The sequence below is a fragment of the Pseudorasbora parva genome, chromosome 14, assembly GCF_024679245.1.
Source record: "Pseudorasbora parva isolate DD20220531a chromosome 14, ASM2467924v1, whole genome shotgun sequence".
In the NCBI taxonomy this organism is placed as follows: Eukaryota; Metazoa; Chordata; class Actinopteri; order Cypriniformes; family Gobionidae; genus Pseudorasbora; species Pseudorasbora parva.
In genome coordinates this window covers 28904725-28928429 of record NC_090185.1, presented here as the reverse complement: position 1 = coordinate 28928429, position 23705 = coordinate 28904725, and the positions used below count along the sequence as shown (strand labels likewise).

Below are 23705 nucleotides of genomic sequence, written 5' to 3'. Positions count from 1 at the left end.
TTAAAAGATTTTGTACGCATATTGGGTAATTGCGTGTGTTTTATTTCTGATGACGCAGTGAACCATGCTAAATAGTGCTATTTTCATGATTTATCACATTTTTTATGTGGTTCAGATACAATATTATTTTGAGTTTCTATTTATTAAACAAATTTCCTTCATTGTATCAACTCAAATTTTTAATTTTTTTTTTTTTAAAGTGTACTAGGTGAACAAGTGACCCTGGACCACAAAACCAGTCATAAGTCGCACGGGTATATTTGTGGCAATAGCCAAAAATTATCGATTTTTCTTTTATGCCAAAAAATCATACGACATTAAGTAACATATTTTGAAAATTTCCTACCATAAATGCATCAAAATTGTATTAATTAACCCTTGTATGGTGTTCGGGTCTGTTGGACCCGTTTTCATTTTTTATCAAAAGAAAAATGATACGATTCATTATGATCATTTTGCGTGCGTGCGTGTGTGTGTATGTGCGCGCATGAGTGTGTGTGTGAGAGAGAGAGATTGTGTGTAAGTGTGAGAAAGTAGCTACAAGAGTGAGTTTTGTTTCTATCCCTGCCGTTCCCACACGAGGTAGCAATTCTTAAATGTGATCTAACAAAGGTAAAGAGAAAATATTAACGATCTATGCTGTTTATATTGCTTGTAATTGGGATGAAGTAAACATCTGTTGAGTATTTTAACATAACGTTTTAGTTTGAGTTGAATTAAAAACCCAAAAATGCAGCGGGTCCACCAGACCCACGAACACTGGCTGAGTAACAAAAATATGAACACCACACAAGGGTTAATAGTATTATTACTAATAGTATTAGTAACGTATTAATAGTAATATGCATTTGTAAGGACTACATTTGAACAACTTTAAAGCCGATTTTATTAATATTTATATTTTTTGCACCCTCAGATTCCAGTAATTCCAAATACTGTCCTATCCTAAACCATACATCAGTGGAACGCTTATTTATTCAGCTTTCAGATGATGTATACATTAAATGGACCCTTATGGTTTTGTGGTCCAGGGTCACATTGGATTGTCTCAAATTTACTTTAATATATTCAAGACTCCTGGGTCAGAAGCTGACTTTTGTCTAAACTTTAAAAATACTACAGTTACAGTTCTTGCAAATAAAACATTATCTTGACAAATTTACTAATATTTGCATCAAGCTAAGAAAAAAATAAACTCAAATCACAGCTTCTTTGAATTTTCGTTTAATTTTTTTTTAGAAGAATAAAAATATAGCCACAGAAATGCAAAAAAGAGAGTAAATGAACTGCTGTTCTCTGCCAAGAAACACAACTCTGATATATTACTTACCTTGAGGTAATTTACTTTTTTCCTTTGCCACAATCTAATTTTGCCATGACGATCATCCTTTCATTCCCTCTTCAGTGTTTCTGTTTATTGCAGCTGTTCAAATTGAACTGAAGTGGATAGACTCCACCCACTGTTTCCATGAAACTCAGCCACCGTATATTGTGTTGACCTTCATGGTTTACTAAGTGACATGTCTCTCAGTCATTCCTATCTGATCTGAAAAACAATTGGGAACAGGTACAGCATGAATAGAACTAGAATAATCATACAAGACATGCAGCAACACTTGGAAAGTTCCAAGACTGTACAAAAATGTACATAAGCAAATTCAGCGATACTTAATGTTCAGTGATTACAAGGAGATGTTTGTTCTACATTTTAGTCTATGGAGCAATGTAAATACTGGAAAAAAAAAACGACAAAAGTTCAGTTTACTTAAAAAAAAGTTTGGAAACCGATTGCCTTATATTTGCACAGCAAACTCAAAGAGAAAACTGAGGTTAATACATATCTAGTTAGTTTAATGCCAATTCTAGTTAACATACTCTAGATATTTACTAATCTTACTTAAGATTTTTTAATCATAAGAATACTTGAGTAGTTCCATTTAACAGTGTTATTTTATATGCAAACATCTTAAATACTATACTCAACATAGTTTTAATCTGTAATTTTCAGCTATGGCGACTTAAAACACTATGTGCAATCGGTTTCCACGTTTTCTTCAAGTAAAGTGAACGTATTTTTAGTTCACGAGTTTGTATGCCCATATAATCTTAGTGAAAGTGGTAAACAGATTTGGCTTGCTGTCTGCTATAGAGGGGCTCGGAGAGGATATTCTACCCGAGCTCCGATTGCCCCCCTATAACAGGCAAATTGAATGAATAAAATAATGAATGAATGAATGAGTCATTTATATAGCGCTTTCATATGTACTACTGTACACCCAAAGCGCTTTACACTCATGTCAGGGATCTCTCCTCAACCACCACCAACGTGGTGTACAAAAGGAGGAGCAGGGGAGGAGGAGGCATGCTTCAGGAACCAAAAAAGGGAAGAGGTAAGCTGCTTGTTTTATACCTTGGTATTAATTGAAAGATTAGATGGGCGTACTCCTCCCGAAATTATGTTTATTAACTTCACTAGTTCACCTAGCGTGAATGCACTTAACCCTCAATTACGTAAGCTTAATTGCATCAAGATGTTCTTGGTTAAACCACAAAAGTTGTGGCGACATAATGGTGAAATCTGTGAGCTGAGGAAGTGTACTCCCAGAATGCATTGCAGAACGAATAAATTAAACACAGGGCAATCATAACTTCGTTTTATTTATTTTTGGCTTTATTTGACCATTTTATTTGCTGTCTTTTATAGTATAACCCCAATAATGACAGCAAATAAACTTGTAAATGTCTTATTAAGTGTAAAAAAAAAAAATATTTAAGCTGAATGTTAAAGTCTGTGTGTGACTCAAGCATGGTCAATTGTTAGATATTGTTACAAATATACACTGTAAAAAAATATTTAGAAAAAAAGTTACCTGGTTGCCTTAAAATTTTGAGTTCACTGAAATAAAAATTTTGAGTTAATACAATGAAAATGTTTTGAGATTCGACAACCTTTATTAAAATATTATTAAAAGATTTTGTAAGCATATTGGGTAATTGTGTGTGTTTTATTTCTGATGACGCAGTGAACCATGCCATATAGTGCTATTTTCATGATTTATCAAATTTGTATGTGGTTCAGATACAAAAATATTTTGAGTTTCTATTTATTAAACTAATTTCCTTCATTGTATCAACTCAAAGTTTTAATTTCAATAAACTCACAATTTTAAGGCAACCAGGTTACTTACATTTTTAAGTTTAACCAACAAAAACCAACCAATTGTTTTTTTACAGTGTAGAGGCATTATATTAACACAATTCAAATTTCTCATAAGCTTTAGAAATAAAAGGGTAATGGATCATTGATTGACATTACATTTTTATCTATATGCGTAAAAATATATGCATATACATATATATATGCGTGTGTGTGTGTGTGTGTGTGTGTGTGTGTGTGTGTGTGTGTGTGTGTGTGTGTGTGTGTGTGTGTGTGTGTGTGTGTGTGTATTGTGGCATCATAAGAGGGCGTTGTAGAAGACAGGGCTGGAGCAAGAGGGCGTCTTGTAAAAACTACCCTTCCCAGGTTACCCCACGTGGGGCCAAGATGGCTGCCTGTTAAGGACTACAAAACCCAGGCTGCCTGAGAGAACAGGTGCAGCTAATAAGACGAGGAACAGGATATAATCGTGTGTGTGGCTGTGGAGAGGGAGATCGTGAGCCAAGGAAAGATTATGTTGTCTTGTCATGAGCTGATATTTAAGTTTGCTTCTCTTTTGTGAACAATTGACTGGCACCATGTTGGGACATCTGTTCTGCAATACCCATTTTAGTAATTTATTATGGGTCCAGAGACATGGGTCTTAATGTTTACATCGACATTTCTTCCTTACCATCTTTCATTTTTAATAAACTCACATCTAAAAGAAATCGGTATTTTATTTTTAACATTAAGTGACACTTACATTAACATTAAATACACCACCCGTTGATCTTTTCGCTGGCTATGTTTATATTGACACCTAGAGGAGAGCGTGCAGCATGATGCAAAATTAAAGGTTTACAGTAACGGATGCGACTGTTAATGCAAGACTTGTTCCACAGTCTTTCAACTGCAGTGCAGAGGTCTTCTGTGATCCGTGGCACCGTCATGAGACAAAGGTACAAAAAAATAGGATGAAATGTTGGAAGTGTTTTAATAATATCGTGTGTTGAAGTCAGGATGTAGCATGTATAATAAAGTTGTGAAATTCAGTTTCTTATGTCTATATGTCTGACATAAATCATACCCTGTCACAATTAAATTAATTAACCATTTTCAGTTCAAAATGTATACAGAAATCAAAGGCAAGCACTTCAGAGGGCTTTTCAAATTGAGTTTATCATCATTCTAAACACACTTTTAACCTCAGGTAAAGTAACATTTCACACTTTTATATTTATGTGCTTTGGACAGTCACTGAAACACTGACTGTGCATTCTATATAAATAATAAATTCAGTGTTGCCAAATTTATTCCGCTATGCCGATTGTTTAGTTTTCATTAACTCCGCCCACTTCCAGCATGAGACTGTGGTGTGGCGCTGTTGTCCTCAGACTGTTGTGAGTGACGTATATGGATTCTGCAGTTGGTTATTGATGGGACTTTATTCCCATGGGTGACGTCAAGCGACTATAACGTGCCGCATAGCATTCCAGGAAGGCGGCGCTGCATTTGAACCAATTTGAACCAAGCCTGCAGCATCCCTCTCAGAAACTGAAGCTTTCATGCCTCGATCGCCCCCCGGTGACCGGTCCTAATATAGTCGCCCCTCTGTGTTTTCAAATGGACGAGGCAAACTAAACAATAAAATTACACTTCAAATATTTTTTCCCCAAAGTTAGTTTATGTCATTGAAGGCAGTTATCATCACAATGATTCGTTTTTAAAATAAGTTTAGTTTTAGTTAGTTATTTGATGCTATAAAAACGGGGGGTGTGACGTCATGATTGACAGCTGAGATCGACATCTTCTCTGAGTGAAGTTGTCACTGAGGCACTAACAGACTTTTTTTCTGGGTTTTTGGGAGCAGAGTGGCGCTTTAGCTTTAATTTCTACATTTCCATAACTGTTTATTTCACACCAACAAAATTAATTGTTCTGCATCTGTGAGAGTGTGGGTGGGCTTTTGATATCGCAGCTGTACTTCCTGCTCTCTACGAAAAATCTCGAAATCTCTACTGCGCAGACTCGGTCTCAAGATGTCAGCGCCGTGCAAGGTCGCCTGAAAGCTTCAAACAGCCAAACGGAAATGGATGATGTCACGTCGTCCATATTTTTTTTCAAGGTCTATGATTTGAACGCACAAATGAGGCGAAGCATCACAACATTACGCTTCAATCGTGTCGTAAAAGTGGATCTCCACAGTAAGATGCCATGTCACTTAATGTTAATACTGCTACTGGAGAATTTGTGAGCATGGTTTTAATTTAAAAAAAAATGTTAACATAGCATTTAAAAATTCAACCACCGTTCTTTATATTTTTCTTACCGTGGTAAAGACAAATACATGCAAAAGTGGCCTACAGTCAGCAACATAGACCGTAAAAAAATATGGACGACTCGACATCATCCGTTTCCGCTTGCCATATTTGAAGCTTTCAGGCGGCCTTGCACGGCGCTGACATCTTGGGACCGAGTCTGCGCAGTAGCGATTTCGGGACCGGAGTTGCGCAGTAGAGCGCAGGAAGTAGAGCAGGAAGTACAGTCGCGATATCAAAAGCCCGCCCACACTCTCACAGATGCAGAACAATTAATTATGTTGGTGTGAAATAAACAGTTATGGAAATGTAGAAATTAAAGCTAAAGCTCTAATCTGCTCCCAAAAATTTCGAAAAAAGTCCGTTAGTGCCTCAGTGACAACTTCACTCAGAGAAGCCGTCAGTCTCAGCTGTCAATCATGACGTCACACCCCCGTTTTTATAGCATCAAATAACTAACTCAAACTAAACTTATTTTTAAAACGAACACCTGAAATGAAATCATCCCGATGATAACTGCCTTCAGTGACATAAACTAACTTTGGGGAAACATTTTTGAAGTGTAATATTATTATTTAGTTTGCCTCGCGTCCATTAGAAAACACAGAGGGGCGGCTATACTGGGACCGGTCACCGGGGGGCGATCGAGGCGCGAAAGCTTCAGTAAATGAGAGGGAGACTGCAGGCTTGGTCAGCACACACACGGCGCTTTACATTGTGTTCCCATACGTAATTCGAGGAACCTCTCTCGAAAGGGAACCTACTCGGTTACTTTCGTAACCTCGGTTCCCTGAGAGAGAGGAACGAGTATTACAGTACACAGACAAAAAAAAAAATATTTCTCGTCAGTAGGTTTTAATTTTCCATCTTCGTAACACTCCAGCACAGCAGGCGTCGCTAGCTCATATTCAACCGGCAGTCAATCTACAAGAAGAAGAGATCGCTCGGATATTTTGGTATTTCACGCATATGTTGTCGGTAAAAAAGTAGTATTTCTACAATATAATTGTGTATAAATTGTACCGCGGCACCATGACCATCGGGTATGTTTACCATTTTTGAATGAAATTCTGTTTTTACAAAAAGCAAGTCCCGGAAATGCCCTAAGTCGTTGTGTAGGTGGTCCCTCACATTTGGCCTGGTTTGTTTTGGTTCTCATTTGCGTACTAAGATTGAATTAACTGGAAAACCCTTTGTACACCATTAATACAATAACCATTGATAATTAATAATTAGCAGGTTTATCTAGAGGATAAACTGTTATTTTGTTTAACTGTCTGTAACTGTTATTTTTACGTACCGTTACTCATTAGCAGTTAGCATTAGTATTTTAAATGTTAACCTTTTGTGTCCCATACATTGCATATCATAGTTTTAATTAAAAGTTATTTGAGTGGCGTAATCTTGCAGTTCGTTATATGGGCAAATATGCTTCCTTAAGAGAATTTACATCTTAATCATATTTTGCGATGAGTTAAACATTTTACTGCATGCATAACATATTAATGGGAAATGCATCGAAAAATATTGTAATTTAGTTGTAAATTGGTGCATTTTAACAGTTTAGTTGCACAGTGATGTTCTGTGAGTGTAACCAGCGAACCCGAACCCACTTTAAGTCAAAATTGACAATTATATAAATAATTTTTGTAATCCGTGGTTCCTCTATAAATTATAATGGCAGCCCAAAATTTGAAGACCAAAAAAGTGTAAACATCCATTATTAACTTGCTCCAAATGGCTCCGGGAGGTTAATAAAGGCCTTCTGAAGCTAAATGATGGGTTTGTGTAAGAAAAATATTCATATTTAACAATTTGTAAAGTATAATATCTAGCTTTCGCCGGTCCGCCTTCCCTATTCAACTTACGGAAAAAGCATAACTGCGTTAATTTTATAATGGATTGATGAACTTTTTTAGGCTTCAAATTTTAGGAGGTCTTTCACTAAAAATTATAAAGCTGGGAAGAACCGGGATATTGTTAATATAACTCCAATTTTATTTGTCCGAAAGAATAATGTCATATACACCTAGAATGACTTGAGGAAATGAGGAAATCATGGGCTAATTTTTTTTTTTTTTTTTGGTGAACTATCCCTTTAATGACGTATGGTTGGTTCAACCAAGACAAACAAAGGTCCAGCCATACTTTTTTTTACAGCATGTATGTTCTCCATGGTAATTTATACCTAAAAAATTATATTAAATGACGTTCCCTTGAATTTTAATTTAGGTGGTCTTAGAAAGTCGGCATGAAATGGAAGTTGTAATAAACTTTTCTTCCTGTGACGTATACCCAAGTGAAACGTATACTCAAACATGAAAAAAGGGAGGGATTTGATTTTTGTCCAAATTAATCATTAGGGGTTGCTATTGGTGGATCTCATGGGGATTGACAGGATCTCCCTCCCTCATCCCAAAAACAAGTCATGCTTTTCATTTTCCCGTCCATCTGGCTGGCTGTTAGTATTTCTGCACATCGGACAGCCTTTCTAAGCAGCATGTTTCTTACAATAATCACTGGTGACTGGTCATGTGCAGAACTCACTTATCTTCAGCAAGACTATTGCCAACGTCATGATGTAATGGTTACGATTAAGAAAGTTAAATGAGCTTGTTTTTCTGTTTCTGCAGATGCCGTGTTATCTGTGTGTTTGCAGTGCTGATAAATAAAGGTGAGCATCTGAACGACAACATCAGAAAGATATATATTCATGCTAGAGACTAGGGTTGAACGATACATTGAATTTCCATTGTCATCGTGATATGAACTCGCGCGATGAACACATCGCAACAGACAGCCTAACACGATGAATAAGGGAAAACAGTTTATTACATGCGATAAATAGCCTAATAAACGTTTGACCTGTCACGTTTAGCCCTGAAGACATGGCTGGCCCGTTCATACTATTTGCCAGGCACGTGCAGAGGGGGGCGGGGCGGAGGGTGCTTGAGCACCTGCCTCTTTGCCCCTTGATGCCCAAAGTGCCTTTTTTGTCAAGGCAAAAAAAAAAAAAAACACTATTATATTTTTATATATATATATATATATATATATATATATATATATATATATTATATAATCAAATGCCCTTTTGTGGAGGCCTGCCCAATCTAAATATTAGTAAAATTAAATAAATTAAACAATAAAATGAGTCACATGATGATGACCTTTCACCCGATGACCTCATCTCTCACGCCGTTCGCGCGCGCCAGTGGAGAGAGTGGACTGAGAAGCGGATTCTTCAATACAGCGGTAACGTTAAGTGTTGTTCTCAGCCAAGTGTTTGTTTAGTTAGTTATTATTTGTTATCATTTTACAAGAACGACGTGGAGAGAGCATGGAGCTGTTGTTTATATATTGCTGTTTCCTGTATGTGTATTGTAGAAGTAACGTTAACGTTAGTTTGCTGTTTGAGGGAGAAAAGTTTAAAAGAGTTACACAGTCTTGTCTTTGTTATTTTACTAAAAACTATTTATACTTTAACCTATTATTTTTATTCTAGTATTTATTTAAAAGCACTGGTAAAGGCTTATACTGATTTTTCATCCTCTGAATTAGCCTATATCTGTTTTTATTATCATTAAAAATATAACGTTATATAAATTCAGAACAGGTTTCAATCATGTTCATGTCAATAATGTTCATCACAGAGAAAAGTGTAGCTTTAATGATAATTCCTCTGTATTTAATTTATTTGTGCAGTTCAGAAAGGTGCTACTATTACGTTTTCTTTCTAAAAAGCCACCGGTAAATATAACATTTATTATGGGTTTATATAAAGATTGTTTTAAGTTCACTTAAATTAAGTGTTTTTTTTAAAGCCTAATAAATATTGAAATTGGTAGCTTTCATTCCTACTGTAATGCAATGTCATAATGTTTCATAGAGACATTAGTATCAGTGATACTGACCTTCATTCATAAAAAGATGCCAATACAACACATATTTACAATATGTTGTCTTTAAATTGTTTCTACATTAATTTGGACTGAAATTATTACAATATCAAAATATTAAAAACGTCCATGTTTTTAAATCGTTATTTATCTTGATTAATTACAGAAAAAATTTGATTAATTAGTTAATTTGTTTAAATCGATTCCCTGCACTAATTTTAATATGAAAAAAATATGTTTTTCTGTAACAGTAGTGTTTACAACAGCAAAATCACTATAGCCTCTAAACTCAATAATATGTCTCTGGAAATAATACTTTAAAATGTATTAAAAATATCGATGTCAATATAAAATGAACCTGACCTAACATCAAAGTGCAGAGTACATGAGATAAGGCCCAAGTAGATTTCAGGAAAAGGTATGAAAATAATCTTTGCATTAAAAATGACATAATTGAGCGAACGACACTTAATGACAGTTGTCATAAACATGCATAAAAACTCCTTAATATTCATAACCTGAGTATTTTCATACCTTTTCCTGAAATCTACTAGGGCCATATCTCATGTACTCTGACAGTTGTCATAAACATGCATAAAAACTTGTAACGTGTCATGTCATGATTATGAATGTGTCATGTCAGTCTGATGCACACCCCTTCAAGTAAAGTGTTAGCACTTGTTTTAATGTCTATAGTCTCAGATATACTCCAGCAGTATCAGCAGCAACAACAGCAAAGAGAGCAAACCCACTAAAGGATTGATTTAGGAATTTAAGATTAAGATTTTACCAGAAAAGGTTTTAGAAGTTAATGTTAAAAATCTTGTATAATATTGCTTTTTTTGTGTGGTTTTTTTATTGCATAAATGTAACTCTTGTATATTTGTAACTCAGTTTTTGCCATTAAAATAGCCACAGATACTGACATGACGTTAAATAAAACTATTCTGTACTGTACGTAACGGGCCACGTTGATTTTGAATAATGACCATGTCCTACAGTTTACTATAACGGCTGTTCTTTACTATTACTACTGTACAGGGGCGTAGCCATCTTTTCAGAAGTGAGGGGGACCGAAATGTCAAAATACCATTTTTTTTTTTGGACCAATATAATTTATCGCATCTCTTGCTTTTAATTGGGCAAGATATCAAATACACTGCTGAACAATTACCAATAATTAATATCTATAATATTATTCTCCTATTTTTTATGCCAATTTTATGATTGGTTTATATACTACAAACACTTCTGCATTAAGACTCCACAGATTTTATGCAATGTAAAAAAAATATGTATTCTGATGTAAACCATGCTGTTCTCTGTGTCAATATATAGTAAAGTGTAATTTATTCCTGTGATCAAAGCTGTATTTATCATCATTACTCCAGTCTTCAGAGTCACATGATCCTCAACCCGACCCTTCACTAATTATTCTCATATGAGGATCTGATGATCAACAAACATTTAGGATTATTATCATTTGTGCTGCTTAATTTTTGTGGAAACCATCTAAACATTTGTGGTAAAATTAAAAAAGAGTGAAATTAATACTTTCATTGATCAGACATGCATTAAATTGATTACAAGTGATATTTTTAATATTACAAATTAGATAATAATTTATTTAATAAATGCTATCCATTGAACTTTCTATTCATTAAAGAATCCTGAAAAATAACATGTAGGCTATCATGGTTTCCACAACATTTTTAAGCAGCACAACTGTTTTCAACACAGATAATAATCATAAATGTTTCTTGATTATGAAATCCTCATATGAGAATAATTAGTGAAGGATCATGTGACACTGAAGAGTGGAGTAATGATGATAAATACAGCTTTGATCACAGGAATAAATTACTATATATTCACATAGGAAAAAAGCTGTTTTAATTTGTAATAATGTTTCAAAATATTACTGTTTTAACTATTTTTCATTACATAAATGTAGCCTTGGTGAGCAGAAGATACTAAACATTAAAAGCTGCATTATTCATATGATTGTCAATAAATTCACTTTATTGTCAATAAATAGCCTACATTGAGATGACTTGAAAAACACACATAAAGCATATATTGTCGCAATCGTCTGATTGTCATCGTCACGTTTCATCTCTCATAACGATTGTTTTCCTTCAGCTGCAGCTCCGGCGTGACAGTATTACTTCTACGAATCCACTTTTGGACTTTCTGTGAGAGCGCCCTCCTCATATTAAGATTCGAAAAAAATTACAGGTCATGCATAGATTATTTTTTGTGCCTGAATTTAAATCTTAATGTATTCACATTGGTTTCTATGTAAATACACTTGCCCGTGACCTCAAGAAGCGCGCTATCAACCGAGATTAGAGAAGGCTGTTTTTAGCGTCCCTGTTAATTTGCCCGCCGCCGCGCAGGGTAACGCCGGTTCGAATCCCGCTCGGAGCGGGTCTACTAGGATCGGTGAGACCCAGTAAAAGTGCGGGGGACGAAAATACATTTTATTAAAAGTGAGGGGGACACGTCCCCCCCGTCCCCCGCGTAATCTACGCCCATGCTACTGTATAACAGAATCATAAGTATAACAGTTTCTAATCCCAGAGTTATTAATTGGTGGAAAGAATTTTTTTTTTTTTTTTTACTTTTAAATTTTTTTTTTTACTTTTGACCTTTTAAAGGTTTCTTATCAAAACTGCATCACAGCATTTTCTGCCATATCAATACAGAAACATCTTTATTGAAACACGTATCAGAAAGGAATGTGTCACAATATATTGCTGTATTGATATTTTGAGCACAGCCTGATTAAAAGCCTTGTTCCATGTGCCCCTTTATACTTTGAGCACCTGCCCCTCCAAGGGTCTCTGCACGGCCCTGCTATTTGCCCAATCAGGTGAAGGCCCAGGAAGTGTCAGCTACACTCAGATTGATTTGTGAAGTGTGTTAATTTAGTTGTGACACTGTGCCGTTAGCAAATACGATGGCAAAGGAAGGAAAGAAGAGAGGAAACTTCAGCTATATGGAATTATTTTGGATTTAGGAGAAATGACACATTACAAACACAGGTTCTGTGTAAAACATAAAACATGGCAACTTCAAGAGGGCAGATATTTTTTTGCTGGTTTTTTGAGCCCTTAAGGATTGTTGTAGTGAGACCCATTACAATTATTTTAAATGGCCATTTTTATTTCTATTTATTTATTTACTTAAAAGAGCTTTTTTCCCCACATTTGTTTTATTCAAAGAGAGATGTTTTTAAAGAGTTTACAAGAAAATATTTTAAAAGAAGAAGGGGAAACTGAACATTAATTTCTTATAGTTATAATCAGGGCTGGCGCGTGCAGCCTAGGGCGGCAAGAAGAAAAATCAAATCCCCATTTAATATAGCCTATTTTATTGTTTTGGACATTCGTTTAAACTATTGCACTTCCATCATCAAGTTATTACTAAAATACAACATGCCTAACGGTGAGGACACTCGTTTAAACAGCATACACACCGGGACATTTGACTGCACATTACAGTTTTCTCATTGTTGATCCTTCTTGCAGTCGTAATGCAATGGACTAGGGCCTGCATTAAACCTTTTAAAATGGGGCTATTGAGCTGTTTACACTGTCATATACAATAAAAGAGCCTGCATAGCGGCAGGACATAAAACGTGAAAAACCCACCTACCTTAAAAACCCGACAGAGCGGCAGAACTGCCTAGAGCGGCAGTTGAGCTTGTGCCGGCCCTCATTTATCTGCAATTTGTTCAATAAGAAAATGTAAACAATTATCTATTTGATTTCTTTATTAAGTAGGAATAGGCTATTCAATGTTTAGGTTCTATGTTTGCAAAGAATCTATTAAAGCACGTATAGCTAACATTCACATTTGAATATTTATTTCAAGTCGTATCATCATCGCAATATAAAAAAATGTTATTGCACATTGCAACTTTTCCTCATATCGTGCAGCCCTAGAGACTGTGTTTGAACGTTTCTGTTGTTTCAGTGTCTCCGCAGGTCTCAGTAGAAGCTGTTATTGGCGGTTCTGTTGTCCTGCCGTGTTCTTCCACCAAACGTGGTCTTAAAGCTCAAGACACTGAAGTACATTGGAGGCACAATGGCGGCGAGACTGTGTATGATATAATCAAGGGTGAAGATTCAGTAGAGCGACAGGACCCTCGGTACAAGAACAGAGTTGAAACTTTGTCATTGGAGTATGAGAGCGGAAACTTCTCCATCAATCTCTATAATCTCACTCATTATGATGCTGGAGAGTTCAGCTGCTTCATCAAGCACGCATCTGAATTCCTGACTGTACAGCTGATTATCAAAGGTGTGTAAAAATGCTTGATTCATGTATGAAACTGGTAAAAATGTACAATAATGGTCCGTCATTAATAGCTAACTGCAGGAAGTAATGCAGGAAAAATTAGGAGATTAACAATTCAGATACTATTATTAACTAATCGGTAAGTAATAGCAAGTTTAGAACTGAGATACTTCCTAGTTAGGTAATAATTCATTACTGAATGAGTTTAGCCTCATTAAGAATTATCAACTAATCATTATAAGCTATAAATTAGGGCTGTGCAATATTGAAGAAAAATGCGATATGCAATATCTTGTTAAATAATGCGATATTCGATATGCGATACGATATTGCTATTTATGTGTAAAATCTATTTAAATTATATATATTTTTTTTATTAAAAACAGAATGAAACCATTTGTGTTTCACAATCTTTCTGGGGAAAGAAAGCATTGCTACAACTTCTGAAAGGGACCAGCAGTGTTTTAGCAAACATTTATGTCACAAATCATTCACGTCTCAGTCAGGCAGCGCGAGACTGCAAGTTATTGTTTTTCGCAAATTATTCTCTTTTTAACGTCAAGCAAGTTCGATAAGTAACAGTCGTGTGCCCAGTCGTCTATTCTCTGCTATATGCGTCGACCTAAACCTACACTTTTCACAATGTTGAAGTAGCCTATTAAAATCATTCAGATATTGCGTGCCGTTGCGATATGCATATCGCGATATGTACATTTGCGATAATTTCGATATATTGCACAGCCCTACTATAAATAACTACAAGCTAATTACTAATCACAACGATAAGGGGCTTTCACACCAGAGGAACCTTTTCATAGTTCCTAGCGCTATTTGCGGAATTACCAGATTTGTGGTGTGTTTACACTGGCAATAAACAGGGCTGATTTTAGTTCTAGGAACACCTTTTAAGGTAACTAATGGTGCGTTTGTCACGTTTAGTTCGATTAAAACAAACTCTGGTGTGATTGCTCTGTTACCGTGGTTCATTTGAATAAGCGTGAACACCATTCGAACCCTGGTGTGCACCAAAAAAGTAGCCCGAGACCGCTGAAAAGATGAGTCTCGCTCCGATTCCAAATAAACTCTGGTGTGGTTTTGTCTACACTTGATTTGACGTGGTGCGACACGAAAAATCCCAACAGTAAACTGATGCCTTGTTTTATTTATGACGCACTGGCATGAAGGACAAATGATTTGCAACGGTCACTTTGTCGTGGCCAGTGTAGACAGCTTCTAGTTGTTGTGGCGGGCACAACGCAGCGCGTTAACTGTCACATCTGGTATAGACCAGGATTCCTACCGTCGGTGCGAATGCAAACAGGAAAATGGCCGTGGGGGTAAGATCTCTGGAAACAACCCAGGTGGCTAGTTCCTATAACTAAGTTCTTAGAACTATTCGATGGAAGCCCCTATTATTTTGTCTCTAAGGCCCTGTTTACACCAATTATTAAGTTACGTTTTTGTCATTCGCCTCACAAGTGGACAACGGTAAACACGGGTGTAAAAATGGGGTTTAAAACATTTTGAGCTTGTCCACATTCGACCTAGGGATGGGATTTTTTGTAAATTTCTTATTTCAATCATCGTTAGGTCTCAAAAACGAGTAATCAATTAACCGCGGGCAGGGTTTGTGCGGGGGGCGGGGCGTATGGTTATGCCGAATATCATCGTCCATCGTGATGTCTGAAGATGCGAGTGGGTCAGAAATGATTTTGGTGGTTATATTTAGTTTAATATTAAGTTTTGTTTTGTAAAAAGCCATTTTTTCGTTTTGTACAAATTGTCTTTTAATTTTAATAAAGGTTTCTAAGGCCAATTGCATGTATTTAATAAATAAGAAGCAAATAAGTAGACTATGAGGTCGCGGAAGCGACCTCTTTCATTGCTCATGAACTGGAGCACGTCTCATAAATAAACTGAAACTCAGCAGGCTTGCCTCACAGATATGAGAAATATGTAGCCTAATATGTGTAGAAACGAAAAGATTTAAATAAGCATAGTGCAGTGTTCAGAACTCACACAGTAAACAGCAGCTTGATACAGATGTATCACGACGATGGGCATGAGCGGGATGTTAAAGTTTAAGGGATATTTTTTTTTTTTACCTTCTACATAGGCCTAATGAATATGATCGGGTGAAAGCACATTTGAAACAGGTAGCACTTATTCACACACGTAATCGTTCTCTAATGCATTCAAAAACATCTTGTAGTGCTGTCCTGCTTACAGTTATCAGTACTGTAGTTCTATTATTCTATCATATGATTTTGAATGAGCAGAAATCTGTATTGATCCGTAGATAAAATAATTGATGAAAACGTATGTTCATCTTTACAAACTTCCAAACAAAATTTGCACTGCAGAAAGCATCAATGATATTTAACTTTTAATGCTGATAAAGCCTGTAAGTTTGGCATAGTGGGGGGAAAATGCAAACTAATGTTCCGATAAACCACGTTGAAACTAGGCTCTTATTCTTCTATTGTTTATTTTTTATATATATTTTTTCAGTTAATGCAGGTTATAAACCGAACTTTATAGTGATATTTCAGAGCTTATTAAAATACTTTAGCAGTTAGCCGCAAATTTCCTCGGAGTGACGATGGAGCCGTGTTTCTGATATCTGAGCGGGGAGTGAGAAATTTTTAACCCGAAGTGGAGCGATTCTTGAGGGGAAATTGCCACCGCTCCACTCCGCTCACATACTACACTTTAGAATTTGCATCTTCCCAAAAGTACTCAAATGTGCACGTGAACTTGGCCATGCTAGTGTTTTACTAGTGTTTCAGCGAAGCATTCTGGGAATTGTAGTCTTTCATCTCCATGGGACAAAAATATATTTTCTGTCTTTTCTCAGTCTAGAAGACACCAAATTTAAAAATAATTTCACATTTCTACTACATTGATGACCCAGTTTAAATACAGATTCATCTTCCCAGCACTGAAGTACCCCTTTAACAACAACGCTAATACACGGGCAACAAAACCATTCTATTGCCACTATTGCAGTCAAGTTCTCATTATAATGATATGTACATGACAGTACATGATATTTCCAAAGCTGTATATGTGTAAACATGAAGGTGAGCAATTAATGACAGAATTTTCATTTTTGGGTGAACTTTAAGATGTTTTGGTCAATTGCATCACAAGTACACAGGCTTTTTTCTGCTCTTTTGATCTAATGGACAAAATAAGCTCACAAATTTTATATGTGAACACGCACAAAGACAATGAAAAAAAAAAAAACGGAGAGCAGCGCAGTGCTAGCCAGACGGGATTTCAACTGTTGTACTGCTGCTGATCTCCATATGTCTTTTAATCTGTCCTTCACTTGTCCGAGTAAAAAAATTTGCTTGTCCGGAAAAATGTTTTATTTTAATTTTTGTGCGTGTTGTAAATATAATTTATTCTGAAGCAGTATTTTCACCAGTGTTCAGTCAGCTTTGGCATATTTTAAATCTGCATATTTATGATATTTTTACCTTTTATAAAGGACATTTCCCCCCTAATCTTATTAAATATAAGCTATGCTTCAGGTTTAATTTTATATTCTTAAATTTGATCTATACATTAAATAAGACACTATAGGGCTGTTACCAATCAAATTAAATAATTTACATTGAAAAATTAAAACTGCATTAAATATTATGAAATTTGTATTTTTGAATAGACAAATAAGAAATGTTGAGAAGTGTTTAAACATAACTAAACCACCAGTAGGTGGCAGCAAGTGAGTCTTAATGAGTGAGACATTGGTTGCTTCTCAATATCCCTCCTTGTTTCCTTGCTCCTCCGTCCTCCATCCTATGACCCGGAAACTAATGGAGATCAGCCATCTTGTAGAAGATCTCAGTTCTCTAACTGCACCACGAGGAGGCGAGGATGGAGGCGTGAGGAGGCTTCCTGAGGAGTCGTGAGCGAGGATACACTGGAGTATCCACAGCCGAAGTGATTTATCGACTAAACGTCACGCACGCATTATTTCTCCTCCCCCTTCACATCGTGCCACAGTTTATTCATTATTAATATGATTATTAATATTCATTATTAAATAATTTGTTAATTATAACTGGTAATATTAAATAAAACATAGACAAATGTGGTATTTTGTGGAGGTTGAAGCTTAGAATATATAGTTATCTGTAATGTTCAAGAAGCCCGACTAAATCCAGCGGATTTAGCAAAAGTAAAGACATTTACCGGCCCGGAAAGTAAAGACATTGTTAAAATAGTCCATGTGACTATAGTGCTACCTGTCCAGTATTTTACCCCTATTTCCCTTTGTCCTCCCGTATTCGTATTTTCCCGTAAATCTCCCGTATTTTAACCTGCGTTATTAAAAAAAAATAATACCAGAGTAAAAAAAATAATAATAATAATTTCCAATCTGAGCTCTGTAACTAGCCTCGTGATAACTGCCATCTGCAGTAGCCTACATTATAGGTGGCAGTTGTCGCGAGGTTAGTGTGTGAGGTCCGATGACGAGTGGCAACACGGGGGAAAACAAAACAGACGGATGATGGACGTAACTAACGATAGAGACGGAAGGCACTCCTGCCAATAAACCCAAACCCTTGTGTAAATACCTTGATCAATGGGACAGCGAATTTAATTTTCTGAAGAGGAGCAGGTGGGGGACAGTCGTACGTTTTGTAACTGCGACTTCATCATGTGCGACAGACGAAGATCTTTTAAAGTGACAGTAATCACTTATAATGACAATGTAAAGAACAAAAGTAATTGCTCACTAAATATGCTCTGCTCTTGAGTAAATAACTTCAGTACCTTTAATAAGGATTAATCTATATATAATTCATGTCCCCCCCAGTATTTTAAATTCTTGCACTGCCCTCGTGCACTCAATTACGCAGCGCTCTGTATGTTAGGATGACAAAAACGTTTAAAAGTTAGATTTTAGTCTGGTTTGCCTCAGTGGTCTAACAGCGCTCGTCAATGTCAAAATAGTTGAGATGGCCTATCAAATCAAAGTAGGCGGGGTTTGTTCTCTTTTGGCTCAGTTCACACCCAGAAGAGCGCGACAATCTCTATGAAGACGAGGACGTTTCAGCAGCAGATAAAGTGATTTCCAGCCCTTGCATTAGCTCTGCTACTAGATATATTTAGGATTATGATTTTACTCCTTAATTCAAATAATGTATTTAGTAAAAGTTGAACTTCGTTTTGTCATGTGTGAGATGTTGCAAAAGACACGAAAAAGATTCTTCCTAACCATGTATACAAAAATCGATCATAGAGACATTTGCAAACTGCACAACATACGAAAAGAGTTGAAAAAGCCATAAAGAAATAACCGTCGTCGCAATATAATTTATCCAAAAATATTGTACCCGAAAATATTGACAATAAAGCCAGTCTTCAAACAAACTATACACACATGCATTTGTGTAAGGAAATATTGTTTCAAAATCGTGATTCAAATCGCTATATTGAATTGTGGTCAATTTGAAAATATTTGTTTGTCCTTATCGCACAGTCCTACTGCACTGTTTACAACGCAAGCAGCACCATCACACACAGAGTGTAAATGGCTAATACATAATTAATCATTTTTTTATTCTGAATATAAAAGTTTTCACTTTAAACAAGCTGGATGGCGCCTTACACGGCAGACACCGCCGTCGGTGTATAAATGAGAGCGTGAATGGGTGAATCTGAAGCAAGATGTAAAGCACTTTGGATGGCCATAGGGTCTGTTAAAAGCGCTATATAAATGCAGTACATTTACCATTTAAAAGGATAGTCCAGATCACTAGTAGTTCCTGCAGAGTGACAACATTTATTTTGTCTTAGACACATGATAATGTTGTGATTTATTAATTTGTTTGTAATTCTTTATAGTTGGTCATGGTTAGTTGATAATTCCTAATGAGCAGGGTTCCCGCGGGGTCATAAAAACATAAAAACAAATGTAAGGCCTAAAAAGTCTTAAATTCGCGGAAGCATTGCGTTCTAGGTCTTAAATAATGTTAAACAGGTCTTAATATTCCTACGTCCATGTCTCATTGAAATGCTTCTCATTGAAATACACTTAAAGCACTGTTTGTAGATATGTATCTTTATTTTGTATTAATTTGTCCTATTCTGACAATAGTCCATTGTCATTTGTTTATAAGTATATATTTTATTACTGACCAGTTTACTTGATGCTTAAATTACTTGAAAACGTTTTACTTATATTCAGCAATTGCTTATTGCTGTGGTTTACTTGTAAGATTTTAGTCATATTTCCCACCCCAAGCGATCGTGTTATTAAAGATAGAGAGTACACCACTGGACCAGCCTTTTTTGTTTTGTAATACCAAGATTCATGCATTTTGTATGTTTTATTGCCATGTGTGACTATTGTTATGGTTAATGTGAGATCCTAATTATGAAAAAAAATAAGTGTTCGCAAATTTATGGAAGTGACTACCATAAAATAAAAAATAATTTTGATCCAAAAAAATGTAATGTGTGTATATATATTAGGGCTGGGCGATAAAACGATAACGATAATTATCACGATATAATTTTCCTCGATAAAACGATAACAACAGGTCGATAAATTCTCGATATAATGCTTACGCGCTATGCGTAATGCTGCGCATGCGTATTGCAGACCGGGACTCTGGGTGCTGCACGCGGTAATGTTTACAGTCTGTGGCTGACAGGCTTGGAGGATCGGAGATAAGTGGAGCGATAAAAATGAGCAATAATGAAGAAAATGCAGCGCTCACGGCCAGCTCGGAGGACACAGATATCGTTGACAAGTTAGTTCGCTCAACTTCAGTGGTTTGGAGATATTTTAGCGATCCCATCCGACATAAAACAGAGCGACGTGCGTGGACTGCTTATCATAGGTTCACGTTCACCACACAGAATTTAATTATTAAATTATCTTGTTTCTTCAAAGTCCTTCCATATAACATGCAGCCCAACACAGCGGTGAATCTACATTAACTACATTCACACACCGGCTTATTACCTTGTTAGCTGTAGTGGGTGACTTATTTACAACAGGCTAACGTTACCAAACTATAATCACTAAAACATCGGACTTGTACATCGCTATCATAATTGTTTGTCTTTGGTGATGTATTAATGACTCCGCATCGCCTGTATCAAAAGAGAAATAATGTCATCTGGTGTTTAAAATGAATAAAATAGACTAGACAGCCCTTACTGGAGATCCACAAATACTGAACTTTTCTCTCTCCCGACCAGCCCACTGTCGGTGAGGTGTGTTTTTGTGTATGTGTGTGTGTCGGTGAGATGCACGGTGGACCAATCCACTGTGAGGCAAGAGAAGGGGCCTCAAAATGTTTCTTAAAACGCTTTTTTTTGACCGATTGCGTTCTTAGTGTTTTACTTAGACAATTAAATATATAAACGCTCAATATTGCATTATTTGTTCTGTTTCAGCTGCGAAAATCGTTCACAGCAGAACCGCAACGCGTCTCACAACAACGTGTGTAAATGAACGATTCATTGTTTGAATGAATCGTTTGAATGAACGACTCAATGACTCGCTCATTAAGACGGCCACCTGCTGCCACCTACTGGTGGTTTAATTTGATCTTTAAACATACTTTCCAACATGTCTTATTTGTCTATTCAAAACTACAAATCTCAAAACATTATTTAATGCTGTTGTAATTTTTCAGTGTAAATTATTTAATTTGATTGGTAACAGCCCTTATAGTGTTTTATTTTAATTAAATGTATTGATCAAAATTACAAATATAAAATGAAACATGAAGCTTAGCCTATAGTTAATAAGATTAAGGGAAAATGCCCTTTATAAAAGGTGAAAATATCACAAATTTCAAATGATTCAATAAAAATAAAAACCACAAATATGCAGATTTAAATATGTCAAAGCTGATTGAACACTGGTGAGAATATTGCTTCAGAATAAATTATATTTACAACACACAAACACACACACACTTTTCCGGACAAGCTAATTTTTTACTTGGACAAGCTTGAACGATGTACTTGTTCCAAGGACAAGCACATGAACATGCTTAATGTCAAGCCCTGTATAATGATATATTATTGATATATAGTGTTGAGTAAAAAAAATGCTGACCACAGTTAAGATTTTAATAAATAAATCTACCTCAGTTTAAATAAATTGTTCACTTGTTTGGGAAGTGTTTGTCATGTTTTGACAATAAAGGATAGTTTAAAACTACAGCTAACTGTCTGTTTTCTACATATTTCACTCATGAGCAAAAATATGCCTTTAAACTTTAAAGAAATAAAGATTTTACATTTATCGTGATATTTATCGATATCGACAAATATTATGATATGCTAAATTATATCGTGATAATTTTTTTGGGCCATATCGCCCAGCCCTAATATATATATATATATATATATATGCTAGTCCCGGTGGGATTGAGCTATGAATAATAAGATTACCAACACTTTGTTCAATTTAAATAAATTAATTCGCTTTGCAAGTACTTTAGTGATTCTGCATTTCCTATGCATGTTTTTTATTTATTTATTGCACGATATAGGTCTTAATTTAATTCATAATTATCTTAAAATCTTAAATCTTAAAAATGACTTGGTGAAACCTGCAGATACCCTCAATGAGGCTAATATCATTCATGAATTAATAATTACCTAAAAAGGAAGTATCTCAATCCTAAACTTGCTATTACTTACTGATTAGCTCATAGTAGTATCTGAAGTGTTAATGTACTACTCATTTGTCCTGCATAGTAACCTATTAATGACAGACCATTATTCTAAAGTGTTATCATGAAGTTTTTAATAAAAAAAGTTCAAGTTCACTGTTAATAGATGAATCTTTTGCCTTTATCACCGTGAGGTAACTTTTTTGTTGCAGAAAAATCAACAGCAGAAAAAGAAAGTAAATCCACGGAACAAGACCAAACAGAAGAAACCGAATCAGACAATGTGGATCCATCTTTGAACTGGGTTTACATTCTATTATCTCTACTGTTTTGTATATCTATAGGCCTTTTAATTTTATTTTACTATAAAAGAAAAAAACAAGCTGCATCATTCCATTCAGTCAGGACTGCAGACAAAAACCGTGATTAAAATGACAGGTCAGGTCTAAAAGTTTCAATTTTCACACTATCTCACCCTATTTCTGTGTCTTTACAGCTGTCTCTGGGTCTTTCTGGGATTTGTGACTGTTTTGTGTTATAGTATTGCCTTATACACTGTTTGTTCCTGCTCAATGAGATCTTGAAACGCTAAAACAGGAGCCATTTTGTTTAAAGGTCAAGTCAAATTTTATATTTACAACATTATTTGTAAGACAATGTGCATATAAAAACAAAGCATAAAAGAAAACTGGACCAAAGATGTTACTGCCTTAATTCTGAACTACTGCCTTAATTCTGTGGTCTGATTTCGATTTCATCAAAGCAATTCAGACACATTTACAGATTTATTTATTTATTTTTTTCAATAAGACCATCTTGTCACCGAAATCATTTCAGTGAAAAGTAAAGTAACTTGTCAATTGTAATTTCTAAGAATTGTATATGTTTTTTTATTAAGGGGAAAAAAAATCTTGTTTTATACTGTATATTTGTGTCTTTCGAAAGTTTTGCTTTCTAAAGCACAGACTCTCCAGACTTGTTCAGCTACTTCTCTTTATGTTCATATGATTATGTTCTTTAAAGTATGAAAATATTTGTTTTTAAACATTATGTTACTCAATCTTAAGTTTTTTGCTGTAGTTAAAATTAACCTCAATGAATGAAATAATTAAATGAACTCAAACTTACATGAGTGTGCTGAGCTTCTTTTCATTGATGTTTTCATTCTGATACACTTCCCTGAATGAAGTCTCAAACATTCCTTCTGTCATTGTGTCTCAAACACTGTCGTCATGACTTCAGTTTATTATTATTACTGAAAACGCACAACAGGAGCTTCCAGTTTTGCCCTTGCGTTCATTCAGAGAAACTGAAAAGGAATGAACTTGGCATTCATTTGCAAAAATTTTCCATTTATTTGCCTTTCAGATGTTGTTTAAGAGCACCA

At 35.5% G+C, this 23705-nt stretch overlaps 1 protein-coding gene across 4 annotated transcripts in view; it reads right to left on the bottom strand.

Annotated features, from left to right (window-relative positions):
• Positions 1–23705, bottom strand: part of LOC137040512 (sodium channel subunit beta-4-like) — a 503850-nt gene that overhangs the window by 380833 nt on the left and 99312 nt on the right. The window contains exon 1 of one of the 4 annotated variants that reach the window (XR_010897914.1): positions 1331–1523. The exons of the other annotated variants lie outside the window; for them this stretch is intronic. The gene's annotated coding sequence lies outside the window, so the exon portion shown is untranslated. Of the gene's footprint in view, positions 1–1330; positions 1524–23705 lie in introns of those variants that run through there. 4 annotated transcript variants of the gene reach the window in all.